The sequence below is a fragment of the Carica papaya genome, chromosome 4 (genome assembly GCF_054855325.1).
Source record: "Carica papaya isolate Zhongbai chromosome 4, ASM5485532v1, whole genome shotgun sequence".
Classification (NCBI taxonomy): domain Eukaryota; kingdom Viridiplantae; phylum Streptophyta; class Magnoliopsida; order Brassicales; family Caricaceae; genus Carica; species Carica papaya.
The window spans coordinates 5,054,344-5,066,636 of NC_142312.1; positions in this window are offsets into that span (position 1 = coordinate 5,054,344).

Sequence of the window (12,293 nt, forward strand, 5' to 3'; positions counted from 1 at the left end):
TATATATATATATATGTTGGTAAACTTCAAACAGCATGGAAAAACTATGAAAATTATAAATTAATGTTAACTTATTTATAATATTTGATTTACTAAAATTTAAAATTTTATTTGTTAATATATTAATAGAATTATAATAATTTAATTTGAATAAATTTTCTTATATTTTATATTAAAAAAATATTTTATAACAGTTAAATTTTTTTAAGTAAAATAACCAAAATAAGATTTTAATATAATCTACCATTTTTATTAACAAAAAAAAAAACGAAAAACCCCTCAAACAACATGAAATAAGAAAATACATCATATGTGTAACACCCCAACCCTTTTCTTTTTTCCAATTTTAATTTTATTTTTATTTTTTAAAAAATAATAAATTTGTAATTATTATATGAATATAATGATTAATTATGTAATAATATATTGAATTTAATTTAATTTATTTTATTTTAATGGAAATAATAATAATAATAAAGGATAAAAAAATTATTTAGGGATTTAATTGAAAATAATTTTCAAAAAAATAGGTGAATATTTGGGTTCTGAGTGTATTTTTGAAAGAAAAATTAAAAATTGGTGGTCAAAACGTAATTTAAAAAAATTACGCCCTGTCAGCTATCCGGTCAGCAGCCCCGGCCAACCAGGACGTTCTGTGTGGCAGAGACGCTGACGTGGGAGGCCACGCGGAAGGGAGACACATGGGTGGTCCGTGTGCGCGGGATTGAACAGCTGAGATCTGTTCCCGTGCGCACGGATGGCCCAGATTGCATCGCGATCGGACGACCCAGATTTAATCGCGATAGACGGTTCATATTAAAAGCGGATGGTTATAAATAATCTCATTCGCACCCAAACCCTAACCCTAGCCGCCAGAGCCCCTCGCCGGAGAAGACAGCCCAGCTGCCGGGGAGCCGACCGCCACCACCCGCTGTCGCAATGGAGCAACTTTCGGCCGCCAAACGAGGTAAAAATTCTCTCTTTGGCTCAGAATTCGATTCTAAACCCACCATGGCCAAATCGGAGCAAAAAAACTGGTCAATTGCCCGAAAAACACTGCCGAAGCCCGGAGCTGCCGCCATGGGTTGTCTCAGTTTTTGCCTCCGATGAGGCCCTTCCCGATTCCCGTTAAATATAATTTTTCCACCATTGTGACCATCGTTCCCTCCTCTACAGGTTGACCGGAGCAAAACACTAAACCGCGACGTGAGCCGGAGGAGCCGCCGCACCAGAGAGCCCCACCGCCGGTAAGTTTCAGTTTTCTGTATTTTTTCGACCCATCGAGGGCCCTAGGAGTGTTTCCTCATAGGACCAATGCAAGTTTGGCTGAATTCGATCGAAAACAGTCGAAAACAGCCAAACCCGAGGTGGATCGCCGCCTCGAGCGGCGACGTCGTCACCGGAGCACGGCGGAGCCGCCGTGCTAGAATTCTGAAATTGGCCGAGTAGGCCCTAGGTTTGATTTTTGAGTTGTTTGGGACATGTGTAGGTACCGTAAGCGCATTTTAGTTCCCGAAAAAAAAAAATTCAGGGAATCTAGGGACTACTCGTAGGCGCAGTAAAAATCTGATTTTCGACGTCGAATCAGGTAAGGACTCTTCACCCTATTTTCTATCATGGGATTGAAGTCTGAATAAATAGTATAACTGTATTTTGTACAAATTGAGTAGATATGCATAAATAATTACGGTTGCTAATGAAGCCCGAATCAGACTATTTCTCTATCAGTTCCTGTTTGATTTATTTTACAGTTTAAATGCATTATGGTATTTAGTTTATTTATTCTATGATTTTGAATGCATGAATCACTGTTTATTTCACTACTGCTTGATTTGTGAATCTAAGATATGTTTGCCTTGTTGGATGCATGTTACTTGTTTAAGTATTCATATTTGAATGGATAGCGGAGACTAAGGAAAAAATAGGAAATGGGTGTGAATTGATAATTGGATAAGATGATAGCCTCACTAGATATCTTGAGAGATGGTGGACGGACCGGGTCCATAGGGAACCCTACCGAGAACGTTGCCTCATACCGGACGGGGTATTGAGGTTTATTGTTTGGCGTCTCTACCGGACAGGGTATGGGGACGGGCCTGGAAATTAAGTTTGTTAAGGAAATAGTTCACGTGTAGCGGGGACCCCTATGGATACCCATAGATACTAGTAAGCTGATGAAAAGGGGGCAACTGTTGTTTAATGATTGAAATATAAAAGTATGACGTGTGTTATGTTACAGATTTTGTATGAATTCATGATATCTATGATGTTATTGTTTCCATGGGTCGTCTTTTATAAATATCACTGAGGTAAGTGGACGTTAAATGGTTTGATTATTGATAAATGAATTTGTTTAAAATTTGTGCTCCATTGGTTATTTTTGGTTTTCTACTAACCTTTCCTTCTGTGACGGTGAATAGTTTGATGTCCTTACTGGGCTAGTGTAGCTCATTCCTTATTTAACCATTTCATATCAGGAGGACTTGGTTCCCGAGCCCGATCCACAAGAAGACGGCGAGTAGATACTAGATGCCTTATAGTTTTCTTTATACTTCTTTCATTTCTAGTATTTCTTTTAGAGAATTTATTCTTTGATATTGTTTAGTATTTTTAAGTATTTCCTTCCTTATGAAATGCAGGTACGGAGAGATGAGAAGAGGAAGACCCCCACTAAACCGAGCAGCCCGAGATGGTTCGCTTCGGGAAGACATCAACAAGATATTTGAGATGCTGGAGAGACTCATTGCTGCCCAGCAGGCTCGAGATGAGAAAAGGGAGCTACCTGACCCTCTCCTGTTGCCACAGGTTGAGCCACCATTGCAGCGAGAGAATCCTGAGCCACCCCGGTATGAGCCTACTCCTCCACAGTACCACCTGGTGCCACCACCGTAGTATAATCTGGTCTCCTAGCCACAGTACTGCCCGGCACCGCCACAGTATAATCTGGTGCCCCCACCATATCAGCAAGTACCACTACAGGGCCCCTTAGTCTATCATCAGCCTGGCCCAGTCCCTCTTCCACGGGACCCAGCTCCTTTTATGATTGACCTAGGTTACGTAGAGAGGTACAGGAGACTGAACTCATCCATTTTTGCAAGGGAATCCTCCTTTGAAGATGCCCAATATTGGTTGGCAGAGACGGAGAAGGCCTTCAAGACCCTAAGAGTGACTCCCGAGCAGAGGGTCACCCTTACTACTTACATGCTGGTGGGAGAAGCAGATCGCTGGTGGGAACTCAAACAGACCACCCTGCCTGTTCCAGTCACTTGGGAACAGTTTTTAGCATCCTTCCATGCAAAGTACCTCCCAGAGCACATCCGAAATCTTAAGGAGATGGAGTTTTCCAGTTGGTCCAGGGGAACATGACGGTGTCAGAATATGCCCATAAGTTCCTGGAGTTGGGTCGATACTCCCCTGAGATGTTTATGGATGAGGGCAGGAAGGCTAGGAGGTTCCAGTAGGGCCTCCGCCCAGAGATCAAGCAACACTTATTTGTACTGGAGCTCAAGACATACTCAGTCATTATAGCCAAAGCACAGTTAGTGGAGAGGAGCCTCCATACCCTCCCTCAGTCAGCAGGGAACCACAGACCCTCATCTCCACTCCGTAGACCAGCACCTACTGTGCCTGTCCAACAGAATAAGAGGCCCAGACCGGTGATTCAGGCTCCCCCTTAGGCTCTAGTGGTAGGACGTGGTAAGATCTGTCAGCATTGCGGCAGGGCGACCATGCTACCACCTCAACAATACTTGTCGCATATGTGGTAGTGCCCAACACTATGCGAGAGAGTGCCCAAGGAACCAGAATAAAAAAAGACCTCCTATCCAGGGTAGGGCTTACAACCTCACCCAGCAGGATGCCGATGCCGACCCGGACGTGGTACAGGGTATGTACATTATCTGTAACCATCTTGCTCATGTTTTGTTTAACACTGGTGCATCGAATTTATTTGTTTCACCTGTTTTTGCATCCAAAATTAAGGTATTACTTGATAAACTAGATTTAATATTTTTTGTATCTACTGCTGGGAGTGTAACACTATTAGGAGAAGTTGTTTACAAGGCTTGTGCTGTAGAGATAGCAAATAAAAAACTGAGTGTAGACTTGATAGAATTAGACACGGGGGATTTTGATGTAATTTTAGGGATGAATTGGCTAGCGGTGTATCACGCCACCATAGATTGCTTTAGCAAGAAGGTTGTATTCAATCCTCCTAATGAGGATCTATTTACAAATTAATAAAATTATTTAGTACTTATTCCTTGATGGCAAGTCTTCTTAATTGTCGAGTACCTTAACCTTGCTATTTTCTCTAACTAGGCAAACCCAAGAAAGAGAATTGTATTCAAGAAATTCTGGTGGTTCGAGACTTTCCAAATGTGATTCCGGACGAACTACCCGGACTGCCAATGGACAGGGAAGTCGAGTTCACCATAGATCTACAGCCAGGCACCCAGCTCATTTCGGTTGCTCCTTACCGCATGAGTCACGTTGAGATGGAGGAGCTGAGAAAACAGATCACTGGATTGCAAGACAGTGGTTTTATCATACACAGTGTGTCCCCTTGGGGTGCTGGAGTCACTTTTTCTCGGAATGAAGATGGAATGTTGAGGCTATGTATTGACTATAGAGGATTGAACATGGTCACAATCAAGAACAAGTATCCCCTTCCCAAGATTGATGACCTCTTTGATCAGTTGCAAGGTGTGTAGGTCTTCTCCAAAATAGACCTACGATCAGGTTACCATCACATGAAAATAAGGAAAGAAAACATCCCCAAGACGGCTTTTCGAACCAGATACGGACACTATGAGTTCCTGATCATGCCATTTGGGCTAACCAATGCCCCAGCCATCTTCATGGATCTGATGAACATGGTCTTCAGAGAGTTCTTAGATCAATTTGTTATCGTATTCATCGATAACATCTTGGTCTACTCAAAAAACAGAGAAGAACATGCTCACTATCTAGCCCAAGTTTTGCAGATTCTCAGAAAAAAGAAGTTGTATGCAAAGTTGAGTAAGTGTGGATTCTGGCTTGAGCAGACCGCCTTCCTAGGACACATCATATCAAAGGATGGAGTATCAGTAAATCCTGAAAAGGTTGAAGCAGTGCTCGGCTGGGAGAAATTGACATCAGTTAAAGAAATCCGTAGCTTTCTGGGAATGGCGGACTATTACCGCAGGTTCGTTGAAGGATTTTCTAGTCTAGCGGCTCCCCTAACCCGACTCACAAAGAAGAATGCCAAGTTTGAGTGGAATGAGGATTGTGAAAGAAGTATTTTAGAACTAAAGAAGCGGCTGACTACTGTACCTGTGCTAGCCTTACCGAGTGGATCGGGGGATATACGGTTTACAGTGATGCCTCCTATCTAGGCCTGGGTTGTGTTCTAATACAGTATGAGAATGTCATAGCTTATGGGTCCAGACAGTTAAAGAATCATGAAAAAAATTATCCCACCCATGACTTGGAGCTTGGCGCAATCATATACGCCTTGAAGACCTGCCTTCATTACTTATATGGAGAAACCTTTCATATCTATACCGATCACAAGAGTTTGAAACACATATTCACTCAGAAGAATCTCAACATGCATCAGAGAAGGTGGATATAACTTCTTAAAGACTATGATTGTGGTATCTTGTACCATATGGGTAAGGGCAACGTGGTAGCCGATGCACTCAGCAGAAAAATTACGGGTATCTTAACCCATTTGATGGTCTCAGAATATAGGCAAATCGGGGCTACACAACAGGTTCGACTTCAGGACTTGAGAAGAGCCACATGTTTGGGCCATTTGACCGTCCAGCCTGAGTTAATTCAGAGAATAAGGGAAACTCAGTCAGCTGATCCTGCCTTAGTAGCCCTAAAGAACAATGCAGAATAGGGAGTTAGTTCAGAATTCCGAGTCTCTGCCGATGGGTTACTCCAATTTCAGGACAGGTTGTGTGTTCCAAATGACAGTGAATTGAAGAGAGATATCATGACAAAGGTCCATAGCTCAAAGTTTATCATGCATCCTGGAAGCACCAAAATGTACCAAAGCATACGACCTCGGTTTTAGTGGAATGGGATGAAAAGGGACATAGCTGACTTTGTATCTAAATACTTGATATGTCAGCAGGTCAAGGTAGAGCATTAGCGCCCAGGCGAGCTACTTCAGCCTTTACCAATTCTGGAATGGAAGTGGGAATATATCACCATGGACTTCGTGACAGGGTTACCTAAGGCACACTCAGAACATGACGCCATCTGGGTAATTGTTGACCGGCTCACCAAGTCTTCCCACTTTTTAGCCATCAGGATGACCAATCCCATGGACAAGTTGGCAAGAATGTATATCTGGAAAATAGTTAGATTGAATTGAGTCCCAGTAACAGTGATGTCCGACAGGGACCTTAGGTTCACTTCTCGATTTTTGAGTAGCTTTCAGCAAGTCATGGGAACGAATCTGTCTCTCAGTATTGCCTTCCACCCTTAGACAGATGGACAATCAGAAAGGATAATCCGCACACTTGAGGATATGCTTCGAGCTTGTGTCCTTGACTCTGGGGGCCATTGGGACGACCATCTGCCCCTGATAGAATTTGCCTACAACAACAGCTACCAAGCGAGCATTGGCATGGCTCCGTATGAGGCGTTACATGGGCGTCCATGCAGATCGCCGATTTGTTGGGAAGAAGTGGGTGATAGAAAATTGTTCGGTCCAGAGCTGGTAGAGGAGACCACATCCAAGATAGTTAAGATCAGGAGGAGAGGAACATTCATACTGCTCAGAGCAGGCAGAAAAGTTACATGGACACCCGGATGAGAGATTTAGCGTTTGAGAAAGGCAACCGGGTGTTCCTTAAGGTCACTTCTTTCAAGAGAATTAGTAGGTTCGGCAGGAGGAAAAAACTGAACCCTCGATTTATTGGGCCATATGAAGTCTTAGATAGGATTGGTACCGCCGCCTACAGACTAGTACTACCTCTAGGGCTTTCCAAAGTCCACAATGTGTTTCATGTATCCATGCTACGCAAGTACAACCCGGACCTCTCTCATGTCTTGGCCCACGAACCTCTCCCACTCTAGGAGGACTTATCCTACGAGAAAGTACTAGTCGGCATTATGGATCGAAAGAGTAGATTACTCTGCAACCAAAAAATATCCTTTGTAAAGATCGTATGGCAAAACCACACACCAAGGGAGGCTACATGGGAGATAGAATCAGACTTTAGAGCCCAGTACCCCTATTTGTTCGATCAAGAGTAAGAGGCAAATTTGAGGGACCAAATTTCTTTAAGGGGGAGAGAGTTGTAACACCCCAACCCTTTTCTTTTTTAATTTTAATTTTAATTTTAATTTTATTTTTATTTTTTTAGAAATAATAAATTTGTAATAATTATATGAATATAATGATTAATTATGTAATAATATATTGAATTTAATTTAGTTTAATTTATTTTAATGGAAATAATAATAATAATAATAAAAATGAGTAAAAAAATTATTTAGGGATTTAATTGAAAATAATTTTTGAAAAAATGGGTGAAAATTTGGGTTCTGGGGGTATTTTTGAAAGAAAAATTGAAAACCGAATGTCAAAATGCAATTTAGAAAAATTGTGCCCCGTCAGCTACCCGATCAGCAGCTCCGGCCAACCAGGACGCACCGCGTGGCAGAGACGCTGACGCAAGAGGCCACGCAGAAGGGAGACAAGTGGGCGATCCGCGTGCGCCCGACCGAACTGCTGAGATCCGTTCCCGCGCGCACGGACGGCTCAAATTGCATCGCGATGAATGACTCAGATTCATTTCCTATTTAATCGCGATCGGACGGTCCGTATTGAATCGCAATGAACAGCTCAGATTAAAAGCGGATGGTTATAAATAATCTCATCCGCACCCAAAACCAAACCCTAGCCGCCAGAGCCCCTCGCTGGAAAAGACAGCCCAGCTGCCAGGGAGCTGATCGCCGCCACCCCCCGCCGCACCAGAGCAACTTCCGGCCACCAAACGAGGTAAAATTTCTCCCCTTGGCTCAGAATTCGATTCTAAATCCACCTATGGCCAAATCAGAGCAAAACACCGACCAATTGGTCGAAAATGCCGCCGAAGCCCAGCGTTGCCGCCACGGGTTGTCTCAATTTTTGCCTCTGATGAGGCCCTTCCTGATTCCCATTCGATGTAATTTTTCCACCATTGTGACCATCGTTCCCTCCTTTACAGGTTGACTGGAGCAAAACACCAAACCGCGACGTGAGCCGGAGGAGCCGCTGCACCGGAGAGCCCCACCGCTGGTAAGTTTCAGTTTTCTGTGTTTTTTCGGCCCACCAAAGGTCTTAGGGGTGTTTTCTCAAAGGAACCAATGCAAGTTTGGCTGAATTCGGCCAAAAAGGGCCGGAAACAACCAACCTGAGGCGGATCGCCGCCGCTCATCGCCGGAGCACAGGGGAGCCGCCGTGCCAGAATTCTGAAATTGGCCGAATAGGCCCTGGGTCTGATTTTTGAGTTGTTTAAGACGTGTAGGTACCGTAAGCGTGTTTCAGTTCCCGTGGAAAAAATTTAGGGAATCTAGGGACTGCCCATCGGCACAGTAAAAATCTGATTTTCGACGTCAAATCAGCTAAGAACTCCTCACCTTATTTTCTATCATGGGATTGAAGTCTGAATAAATGATAAAATTGTATTTTGTACAAATTGAGTAGATATGCATAACTAATTACGGTTGCTAATGGAGCCTGAATCGGACATATTTCTTTATCAGTTCCTGTTTGATTTATTTTACAGTTTAAATATATTATAGTATCTGGTTTATTTATTCTATGGTTTTAAATGCATGAATCACTGTTTACTTCATTATTGCTTGATTTTGTGAATCTAAGATATGTTTGCCATATTGAATGCACGTTGCTTGTTTAAGTATTCATGTTTGAATGGGTAACGAAGACTAAAGAAAAAATAGGAAAGGGGTGTGAATTGATAATTAGATAAGATGATAGTCTCACTAGATATCCTAGGAGATGGTGGACGGACCGGATCCATAGGGAACCCTACCGGGAACGTTGCCTCATACCAGATGAGGTATTGAGATTTATTATTTGGTGTCCCTACCAGACGGGGTATGGGGACGGCCCTGGAAATTAAGTTTGTTAAAGAAATGGTTCATGTGTAGTAGGGACCCCTATGGATTCCCATGGATACTAATAGGCTGATGAAAAGAGGGCAACTATTGTTTGATAAGTATGACGTATGCTATGTTATAGATTTTGTATGAATTCGTAATATCTATGATGTTATTATTTTCATGGGTCGTCTTTTATAAATATCACTGAGGTAAGTGGACGTTAAATGGTTTGATTATTGATAAATAAATTTGTTTAAAATTTGTGCTCCATTGGTTATTTTTGGTTTTTTACCAACCTTTACTTCTGTAACGGTGATTAGTGTGATGTCCTTACTGGCTAGTGTAGCTCATTCCTTATTTAACTATTTCAGATCATGAGTACTTGGTTCCCGAGCCCGATCTACAAGAAGACGACGAGTAGATACTAGATGTCTTATAGTTTTCTTTATAATTCTTTCATTTCTAATATTTCTTTTAGAAAACTTATTCTTTGATATTATTTAGTATTTTTAAATTATTGTATAAGCGATATTAATTTAAATCTTTTATTTCGTTTCCGCACTCAAATTATTATATATATTTTCTTTTGAATTTCTGGTACTGTTACAATATGCTTCTATTTGCATTCAACTTAGGGTTTACGTTTAGGCTATAAACTCTGAATATTATGTATACATTTTTTTAGACAAATATATCTTCAACTTCTATTATTATACAGTTAAAAACAAATTTATTTGATATGTTTTATTATATTTCAATAATTTTATACATTAATATTCTATTATATTTATCTTGGGGCCGAGGGATATATATATATATATATATGTGTGTGTGTGTGCGTGTAAATAAATAATATAATAGAGACAGACAGTTGGAGAGCAAGACGATCGATCGGGATAAGATCACCTTCGGCCAGACTTAAAAAAGAGAAAGCTGAATATGTAAAAATCTTCAACTTGTTACTCAAAAAAAGGAGACCCTTGTTTTTTCAAATAATTAATAATAATAGAGGAGACCATTAATTCTTTATACTTATATAATATATATATATATATATAGTTTCATATAAACAATTACAATTTTCTATCTTTAAATTTTTTTGACTCAATAGATGCTGTGATTAAATTATTTTGTTAATGCATGTTATATTAAACATAAGATATGTAACATTGGCCAATTATTTTGCTCACCCATTTCTAATTAACTAGTAAACTAAAAATGGTTTGTTTAATAAAACCCATTTGAATTAAAAACTGATTTTTGAGCATAATGAAAAGGCTCTTATATTTTATTATTAATATTGATTTACCTTTCAACTTGTATGTCATGGTCATATATGCTTATCCATTCTCGTGTATATATATATATATATAGTCGGTTAATATATATGTCTGCATATATATAATATATATATATATATAAATAGATAGATAGGGAGAGAGAGAGGACAATGTCATGTCTTTTCATAGGTGCATGTTGGAGTTTGTGTGTGTTGAACAGCATAAGCATGAAAAGGAAATAGCATAAGTGGGATACGTGCAACTTTGAATTAATAAGAAGTTGATGGAAGATTTTTCCACAAAACTTTTTGCTTCCTTTTTTTTTAAAAAAAAAGAAAAATAATAATAATAATAATAATAATAATAAATAGGTTGTGTATCAAACCATATTGGTTTTCTCACATATAATATTTTGTTGGGACAAAATTAAATTATTATTTATAATTCTATATTAATAATAATTGTTATATAATATAATCATAAAATAATAAATATTTAATAATATTTAAATTCATAATTTTTAAATAAAATATTAAAATTTTAACTATATTATATTATCTGATAATTTATTACTTGGCTAATCTTTTCTTATTTTTTTTTTAAAATTTCACTTATCAATTGATACAGTGGTATTGTGGGGACCAAGTTTATATTTCTTCCTTACTACAGCTTGGATGTGAATATGAACTGTACATTTCATATTCTTTTTCATCAATTGAGTAGAAAATTAAATACATATATATATATATATGTGTGTGTGTGTGTGTATGCCAATTGGGTTTTGAGAGAGAGAGTAATGTGGTGTTATATAAAGTTGATGAAGAAATATAATTGAATTTGGTACTTAAAATAACTTGTAAATTAATAAAAATATGATGCCATTACCCTTTTTGTTTAGTCTTCTCTACACTCTCCTCCACACAGTCTTTTTGGTCTCACATTATTAAATTATATAGTTATTTCATTTAATACTATTACGACTTTTAAAAATTATTCAAATTGTACTTACGTTATCATCATTATATAGTGTTCACACAAATTAAAGTATTTATTATTGTGATATTTAAGTTAACAGATATTCGTCTAACAATTATTCGAGTTTCAATTTACGATCAAGATATAAATTTAAATTTTTACTTAGTGTAGGATTAGCATATATTACGCTATTAACAATTGAAACGAGAAAATTAAATTAAAAAATATCGTTGAACTTATTATAATACAATTAATTAATATATAAAAATTACAAAGCAATATTTCGATTGCTATGGAGATTTTCCTTAAAACATGAAGGGTAAATTCTTCATTCTTTTATTCAACACTTTTAATAGCAAATAAGAAAAGGATGATTAATAAAACTTTGAAATTCAAAATTAACCCTAAAAGAAAGTAGTTCATATATATATATGTATAATTTTTTTAACATAAATTAGAAAAATAAATGTGAAATTATATTATTTAATATAATTATACATAAATATGAGCTAAAAACAAAAACAAAACAAAAAAAAAAAAATCAACCTCAAAATTAAAAAATGACAAAAGAAAAATAATAATATAACAAACCGGGTTGACATCTGAGAATTTTTAAGCTTCACACAGAGTGCGGTGTTCCCACTTCATTTTACTTCTCTGGTCCCTCCGTTTCCAGTTCATACCCCCCCGACTTTTTCCTATTTACGTATCTGTAAAATATATCTATTCATCTGTTTCTCAATATATACGTACAAAAATATCTGATTATGAATTTTAATACATAACATGAATACAATATTAAAAATGACTATTTCTAGTTTATATATATATAACACATGTTAAAGTAATTATTAATTTTCAAATTCAAATTATATATGATAATTCAAGTTTATTTACTATCAATAAGTTAAGAGTTCAAATTTTGATTTA